Source organism: Xiphophorus hellerii, chromosome 24 (assembly GCF_003331165.1).
Source record: "Xiphophorus hellerii strain 12219 chromosome 24, Xiphophorus_hellerii-4.1, whole genome shotgun sequence".
NCBI classification, from domain to species: domain Eukaryota; kingdom Metazoa; phylum Chordata; class Actinopteri; order Cyprinodontiformes; family Poeciliidae; genus Xiphophorus; species Xiphophorus hellerii.
In genome coordinates this window covers 1,753,039-1,761,742 of record NC_045695.1, presented here as the reverse complement: position 1 = coordinate 1,761,742, position 8,704 = coordinate 1,753,039, and positions in this window count along the sequence as shown.

Here is an 8,704-nt window from a genome sequence, read left to right as displayed (position 1 = left end):
TACAGAAGTTGAGCAATATCCATTAGCATTAGTTCATTTTCTTCTTGACCTTCATTTCAGGTTTGATTAGTTTGTGAATTATTTTCACACATGCTGCATATTGAAAGTGATCTGTGCATGTGTATTGAGTGTGCCTATTCATTTTTAATTTATGTGATCATTTAATATAATTTATACAGCTCAGGTGAACCTGTCACATTCAGTTCACTGCCTGTATAATCAGATGAGGAGGGAATCCAGAAAGTTGTAAAAGCATTCACACTTCAGCGTTTCACCCTCTAACTTTCCAAACAGGTTTAAAGGAAAACAAACGTCAATCTGAGCCTATTTTATAAGACGGTTATGTGACAGACCAGCACAAAGTAAAACACAATGTGAAATAATAAAAAAAAATATATATTTTTGTATAAATAAAATTCAGACAGGTATTGCAAATACATCACTCCTTTCCCCTCTAATACTTCTAAACAAAATTTAAGAATAAACATCAACATCAAGAAGAAGAAACTGGCAAGAAGAAATCAATTATTGTTTAAAAGAGCACATTGTTTTTAGCCTGCAATGTCCATTAAATTGAGTCTGAAATTATTTCAGAAACTGAATATTTAACAGATGAGCATCATTAATCCTAAATCATGCAGACATATGATGGTTGGGATCTTTTTTGTTGTGGCCCCCTGACAAAAACAACATGCAGTAGTTATTAATGAAGTTCTTTTAAAAAGTAATATTTTATCAGGGCATCACCTAGAATGTAATAACTAACAATGATACCATCAGTCTCATATGCCTGTTGGGCTGTGTGAACCGACCGTAGATATGACATCTAGCAGATAAATATCTGCTCCGTCTAAATTTTCCATTGAAGCAACAAGACAAAAGTAAAAAATGTAAGGAGGAATGAATAGTTTCAAAAGGCTTCTCTTTAGGTTATAAAATGCTCCAGAGTTTTGTAGTCATGTGTTATATTCCACTTTACACCCATTTGCATTCCTTTTCCACTCTGCAAATCACCTTGTCTTTTATCCTTGCCATAAACCGTTTCAGCATTAATTCTGCCTTTGAGTGGGATAGAAAGCGGCAGTGATGATGGCTCACTGACATGTTTCACAAGCCCATGTTCTCCAACTGTGCTCACGACTGATAGAAGAGAGCGGCCGTGGGATACATTCATCTTCCATGTCAGTTTTTTTATTTCTGGACCTTATCAGAGCTCAGACACGCAGCTCCTTCTACAGGCAAAGTCAGAGTGCCGGATGGCAAGCGGAAAAATGTTATGGATGACCTCATTTCATACACTGAACCTTTTCTTCTGAAGAGACTCACAAACAAGCTTGTAATTCACTGTAGAAGGAGAGGAACAAGAAGGGCCAATCTCCAATCTCTGCTCCTAAAGTCCACTATGATACTGAAGAACTCAATAAGTCCCATCCTATCAAAGCTTTGGAGAATATCTCCTGATTCCCTGGACATGCGTTTGTTTTAGATAGTCACCTTTTGCACAGTTTGGTTTTGTTCATTTAAATTAAGAGAAATTTGTTCAGTTTGTACATTGTTTTGTTATATTTTTTCTTCAGGTCTTTAATATCCCCTTTTCAACATTTCTTCCATTCAAAATTAATATTTTGAATACACTTAAGTTGATTTATGTTTTTATTTTTTTCCCCTTTCTGTAGAATTAGTATTTAAATATATATATTTAATTTTTTTTCTACAGGTGAAAATATCTTTCATGTATTTTTAAATTTAACAGCTCATTCCTAAAACATGATATTTATCTGGGAAGCATTTTGTCCAGGCAGAACGGAAATAATTTATTTACAAATAATTTTGCACACACACAAAATAAATGAGAAAACACTATTTAAAAATAAGGGAGGAAAAATATACAGACATTGTATAGAAAGGGAATAATTTACTTCCTACAAATTATTCCCTTTATTTAACATTGAACCTGTCACTTACTGGGTTAAAATTCAGAAATATTTTGATTTATTTAGTAGCTTGAAGTTCATAAATAAGTTCATTAAAAATAGGTAATATTTCTTTTGCAATCTTTAAAAAAAATATCAAGGTTGCTGCTGGTTCAACTTTGATATTTTATCTCCAAAGTTATTGTCCGTCCACCTTGGGGACAGACGAAGAGTTCAAAAATCTAAAAATTCATGAAAATCTGTTACTTGAGATCAAAATGACATTTGAGAAAATATATTTAAAAAAAAAAAGATTCTTAATATGGATTTTTTGCACCTTATGAACCCCAGATAGTTCATGAAACACCAGAGTCTAAATCAGAAAACGACCATTTCACTTGTTTCATTTAATTTGTCTGAAAGTTTTCAACAGTTTCCAAACTTCTCCTGGTGTCAACAGACTGAACACAATCCGTCCCCTTCAAGACAAAAACAAATAGCTCCATAGTGCGCAGGGCTTTTGGAGCTTTAGATGGATTTCTCTTTTCTCGACACAAAGCAAATGCATATCTTAAGTCTGCATATCTCTAAAGTGCAGGCTGCTGCTGAATTGCCAAGAAGGCTTGAGCAAAGAGGAATCCAAAAATCAGATGAAAGTAGTTTGTATTTTGTATTCCTCTGCCAAAGTGTGAAACCTCAACTTGAACCATACAGGGTTTTATTGAGATGAAGATATTAACGGCCTTTGACCGTAAGAAGCACTTTGTCTTTTATATGAGATAGGATGCAGGCTGCTCTCCATGCTGCTCAGTGATGCAAATAGAGCTCATGTTTTATTCAGCTCCAAGTAATGAGAGAATAAATTTGATTAAAGAAACAGGTGATGGAAAGGACAGTGTTGGGAAATGCTTCCATTGTAAGATCAGGAGGAATCAGATGAAGATATTTTGCAGTCATGCTTTGGGGAATTAAATAGTTGTTTTGTTCTTATGTGTAGAAAAAACCAGATTGATGCTCTTTATTCAAGACTTTCACTGAGCAAGAAAAAAACACTACTGATCTACTGAGATTAAATCCAATGGAAACAACATGAGAACCTCAATTAAAATAGGAGGTTTTAACTGTGGTTTTGATGTGACTGCTTCAGGAATGTTGTCCTTTTTGTCCCGTTTTATGCTGAGTAAACATGGCAACAGGAGTGTATTCATCAGGAGTAGCTGATCGACCCTAACCCTGATCAAGAGAAGACCTTTTGGACCTAAAGGGGGTCAAAGACCTTCGTTTGTTGGGCTAAGTTAAGTCCTGGGAAAGAGGTTGCTGAGATAAATTGGATCAAAACTTCTCAGCAGTGTGTAACAGATGGAGCGAAATCCGGGACAATCCTGGGATAAAACCTGCTACATGAGATTGGGTGGAGGTCCTCCACCTTCCAGTAGGACAGTGACCCTAAACATGCAGTCAGAGTAACAATGGAACCAACAATGGAACCAACAATGGAACAGGCTCTCCAGTCTGACTGAGCTTCATCTACTTTTAAAGAATGATTGACAGTTGCTGGGAAGCTCAGTATTTTAGTTTAATATTGAACTCCAGTTCAAGAAAAACAGAAATAAGGAAGCATCAGTGCTGGGCCCATTTATAACACACCCAACAGAACTTTCATTGGTCTTTGACGTTCCATCCTCCTCCCTCCTGAGAGTTGATAGACAGGATGTAAAAGACCCCAGGAGGAAGGTTAAGTGATAGATTAATTAATCTGTCATGCTGATCGTGACAAAGTACCAGGTCATGACTCCAGAAGGGCTGCAGCCGTAATTCTGTTAGTGCCAGATCAGGATAAGAAAATATCTGTAAAGATTTATCCACTTAGCTCAATAGTAGAGGATAATATTGAACCCCACTGACGCAACTTGAATTTACAGTTCCAGTCAGATTTTTACAAACATGTCAAAGGTACAAATATATTAATGAAAGCAGTTAACAGCCAGTGGAAGTGACTACAAAGTTCAGGTTCTGTTGACTGGTAATATGAATGACCAGATCATGTCAGTCTTTGAGTTAGAGTGGACCCAAAGTATATTGAGATTTTTGTCTGTAAAACCCAGAAGTTCAAACATTTTCAAATACGTTTATATACGTCATGGTAGTTTAGTTTATGTGGATAAATTTGAAGTTGTGGGTTAGAGAAAATCTGTCTTCCTAATTCTCATTTTCAAATTTTTGTAGATTAGTTCTAATTTTAATGCAGGCAACATGGTGTATGTATCCCACCAATATGTGTTATATTCAAACTAACTATCATTTTATTAATAACATAGAAACAAATTATTATTTTTTTCTGTATAATTATTTTGAAAAATAATCGTTACCTGCTTTACATCACTGTAAACCAGCAGTGATGCGATGCAATCATCCCCCAAAAACAGTTTAAATGAATAATAAAAGCCCAAAATGAGTCCAACACCTCAGGTATGATGCAACCGTTGTTCACTTTGTTTGTCCGCTTGTAATATTTATGCTTCTGCTCTGATTAAATGTTTTAAAGATAAGCCCGGATACAAACTTTCATCAGAAATAAAGTCCAGGCATATTTGCCATTTTTTAAAACCTCTTCCAGCTTTTCCATTCATTGTCTTTCACCTCCTATCTTTCTACTAAAGAACAGCTGCTGTGCAGCAGGACCACAACTAATCACACATTTTGACATTTTCATGAGATTCATTGTTGGTAGTTGGTTATGAATATATTATAATATGAGCTTTTGATCTTGGGTTTGGTCTTGCAACAAAATACATATGAGGAAAATGTTTATTTTCTTTGACGTTTTCCAGTCCAGGTTAAAAGCTACTCATGCAGACTGAAGAATAAACACATGACATAACCTGAAAGGTCAATAAATGTCATGTAAATGTACAGGATGCTTTATGTTGAGTAATTGTTGAGTCACAGGTACAAGAGAGGAGTCCAGTTAGAAGGCGCAGTGGGTGACAGGTCTGCAGAGCCGTGGCTTATTGATGGTGAAATGATGTTATGAACTGCAGCAGAGCACAGATCATATCCAGCTGCAAGGCTTCCTGTACTAGATACTGTACTTCCTGTACTTTCACTTCTAGATACAGAGCAAAGCAGCCCAAGCAGTCAGGTAGGACAGAGAGTTTATTTGTCTTCACGCCTTGACAGTTATTCAGATTTAGGTCTGGACAGTAGCTGAGCTTCCATTGCAGTTTTGTGAAATGAATCAAATTTGATTCAGCTGAAAAACCACTTCCTCCTAACACCAAACTTTCTTGTAAGTTAGCATGTTTCCATGAAGTAAATTTGCACAATTTGTCACTGGAAACACAGCTACATTGTGCCAGATGAATTTGTTTTGACGTGTCAACTCTGTTGTAGCTCTGGCTCTGTCCCCTGCAGCCTCTAGCAGGTTTTCTTCCCTGCTGAAGTAAACCACACCCATAGCCTGATGTTCTGTTTCAATATGTGGATATGCAGTGTCAGTTTTCTACCACACAACATTTTGAATGTTGGCCAAAAAGATTTAGTTTTGCTTTCATCTTATGGTTTTCTTCTTCCCTCTTTTCCACAGATTTGAAACATTCATAATTAAAGGATAATACCAGCAGGAGGCTAAAGATTGTTCTTCTAAATTAATGTATAAATGACACACACTGAGTGTTGTACTGAAGTATACAGACACAGGCAGTTTAGAGAACCCCATCATTGGATCATGTGACTAACATGCAAATCAATGAGCTTCAAAAATTTTGGACAAGTTTGTAAATGGTGAGTATCTGCAGAAATGGTGCAAATTGGTGGGATTTAAGTAAAAAGTGTTGTGGAAAAGTAACACTGCACAGCATCCAGAACACACACTTCCCACTGTGGAACATGGTGGTGGCAGCCTCATGCTGATGGGATCATAGCATGTCATAGCAGACAGGGCATCTGGTGAGAAGTGATGGGAAGATGGATGGAGCTGGAACAGATGTTCTTCTTGCAGGATTTCCTCAATATGCTCAGGCTGTACCATATCTCTGAAGAACAAGCTTCAAAGGTTGTCCTGGCAAAATGGAAAACACAAAGTAAAAATGAGATTGTTGGTATTTCCTGGAGTTCTGCTGTAGAAAAATGGCGTCAAATGCACATCAGCATTTTTTTTGTCTGTTCTTGCGTGATTCCAAGGCCTTCCTTTTACCCCATTATATGTTTTCACTCTTCATCTCCTCTTTTAAAGGGCTACACACTGAGTTTCACAGTCACACTGCAGCTGCTGGAATGTGTGAGAAGATCTGTTCTACAAAATGTCTTCTCCATCCCTCTAGAGGACCGCCAGGCTTTGTGCTGCTGCCTTCTACTTTACAAAGCAGTATCGCTGTTATAGCTGCAATAAAAGAGAATAAAATATACATGTATACAATTGAGGGAGTAGTGCAGTAAAAAAGAAATCAAATGATGCAGTAAAGAGATAGTTTGAGTTCAATAAAAAGTGCCTGAGGCTTTGCAGTGAACACATTAGGAGAGCTGGTCGCCTGTGATTTCCTAAAATATGCATGTGGACGCTGCTAAGGTGCTGGGAGCAGAGTTCTCTCAACAAACCAAAATACATCATCCTGTTTTCCTCTTCTCTACCCCACTTCAGTTAAGACAGCAGGGATTTGAATTTTAAAGGGGCTTCTTCCTGCAGGGATAGCAATGTCATCTGTGATTTATGTCATCTGATATAAATCAGTTCACATCTGATTGTAAACAATGCTGTTATAGTTCCTCTGTGACACACAGGTATGGTTCAGTGAGATTTTAATGTAAATATGCATCTTCAAACACAATATTCTTATTAAGACATAACTTTACACCAGAAAATGCAACAAAACCTAATTAATAGAGATGTGTGATACTGGTAACAATATGATACCAAGTTAATACAAGGCTCATATTGCTGATACTCCTTATTTAATGAAAGAATGAAGAATGAATAAATATACAGTAGTCCAAAGATAAGTGTAATTCATATTGTCTAACTTCTGGTCTTTTGGTATTTCTGTGGCAGGACAAAGTTTAGACCAAGTTCTTAGGTGTCTACAGTAACATATGAACATGATTTGTGTAAATTTTTCTAAAATAAATAAAATGCAAAAAACTATCATGTGAGATCAAACAAAACAGGCGTCAGTGAAACTTATGTTGTCTGTTGACTGAGGAGACTGTGGCATCTGTTCCCCTCTGTTTTCACACACGCTGATGTTGTGACCTTGTAGCCTCTCACTTGATTAGCCACACGGCTGCCATGCAGCCAATCACAAAGCTCTGCTGTAAACAGGGCAGAGTCACTGAGACTGAGAGCTGAACAGTGGAAAGAAATAAACGTGGGGAGCTGATGCTTTTGGGTTTGACTCATTACTAATTCACAGACAACTGTGATCTCCAAACAGTGTGAATACCTGAGGCCACTGCATTGTGAAGTTTCTAAAATCATCTTTTAATACCAAAGGATTCTTAGATTCACTCATCAATCTTTATTTAGCCAGCCTTAAGATTTGCAATCTCTTCTTACAAGATTGTTCTGGGAAGTGGCAACACTTGAGTCTAAATTTAAATTGTTGAAATCAAACCACCAAAGGTCTGTCAATTGGCACATGCTGGTTGTTTTACAAAAATGAGCCCCATTAGAGCCAGTTCTGACATATTTTGAGTCTTCAGCTCATATGCGATGACAAACAGCATGGGGCCTGGCCTAAAGGAGGAGAAGAAGGGAGGCAGAGCGGGAGGATGGGAAGAATGAGAAGGTGAGGAAAAGAGAAGGCGAAAAATGACAAACTTTCCTTTTTCCTTACCTTGTTTTTCTTCTAGTCTTCATCCACATCACATTCACCTAATTCTTTCCCTCAAATCCTAAATGATTTGAGGTGAAAATCAGAAAACGGACAAAAACACCCACTAAACAGAAAATGAGCTCAATTTTCAGGTGAGAAGCTGCAGTTGGGTGGAGGGAGCCTCAGGTTTGTGTTTTTATGTCCAGGATGTACCCATTCTCTCACAGAATGACCCCTGTGACCTTTCAAAGCTAACCAGACTCAAACAACTGATGGACGGTTTACTTTGACTAAAATCCGCTAAAGGAGACGAGTATTTAGTATTTTCCCAGGTTTGTGTCCGACTAAATATCATAGATTACATTTAAATTATATAGTATCTGCAAATAAAAGGGTTGCACATATAATTTTCTTGAATTTGCTTTGCACAGGAGTCTCAGTGATATGGCACTCATGCTCACAGCAGGGAACATGTGTGTACCCAGTGATTAGATTTAATGCTAATAAACCTGTTTGGTACAGAACACATTAAGCCACATGGGCCTAAATCTCTGGCAGCATGAGAACATGAACATATTTATTAATTTATAGACAAGGAGGAGAGAGTTTCAGCAATGATAGTGCATACTCTAAATTATGCAACACTTCATCTGCTTTGTAGAAAACTCAAAGATCTAAATGGAATTACATCCCAAGGTTCCAACTTATTAAAAAAAAACAACAAAAAGTTACTTGATTCACCTGACAGAAAATCTAATGATCAAATTAGACAATAATAATAATAATACATACTTTGATTTCCAGCACAGGTTTATACCACAGCATGTAGAGAAACATAAAGTTCCAAAGATGAAAATGTTTTGTTTTTTCACAACTCCAAGGACAGAGAGGTTTTTACTGAGCCATTATCACTTCCTACTCTCCATTTAACGTTTTTATATATGGTTTTCATTACAGTGGACAGCTTTTCAAATACTGTTT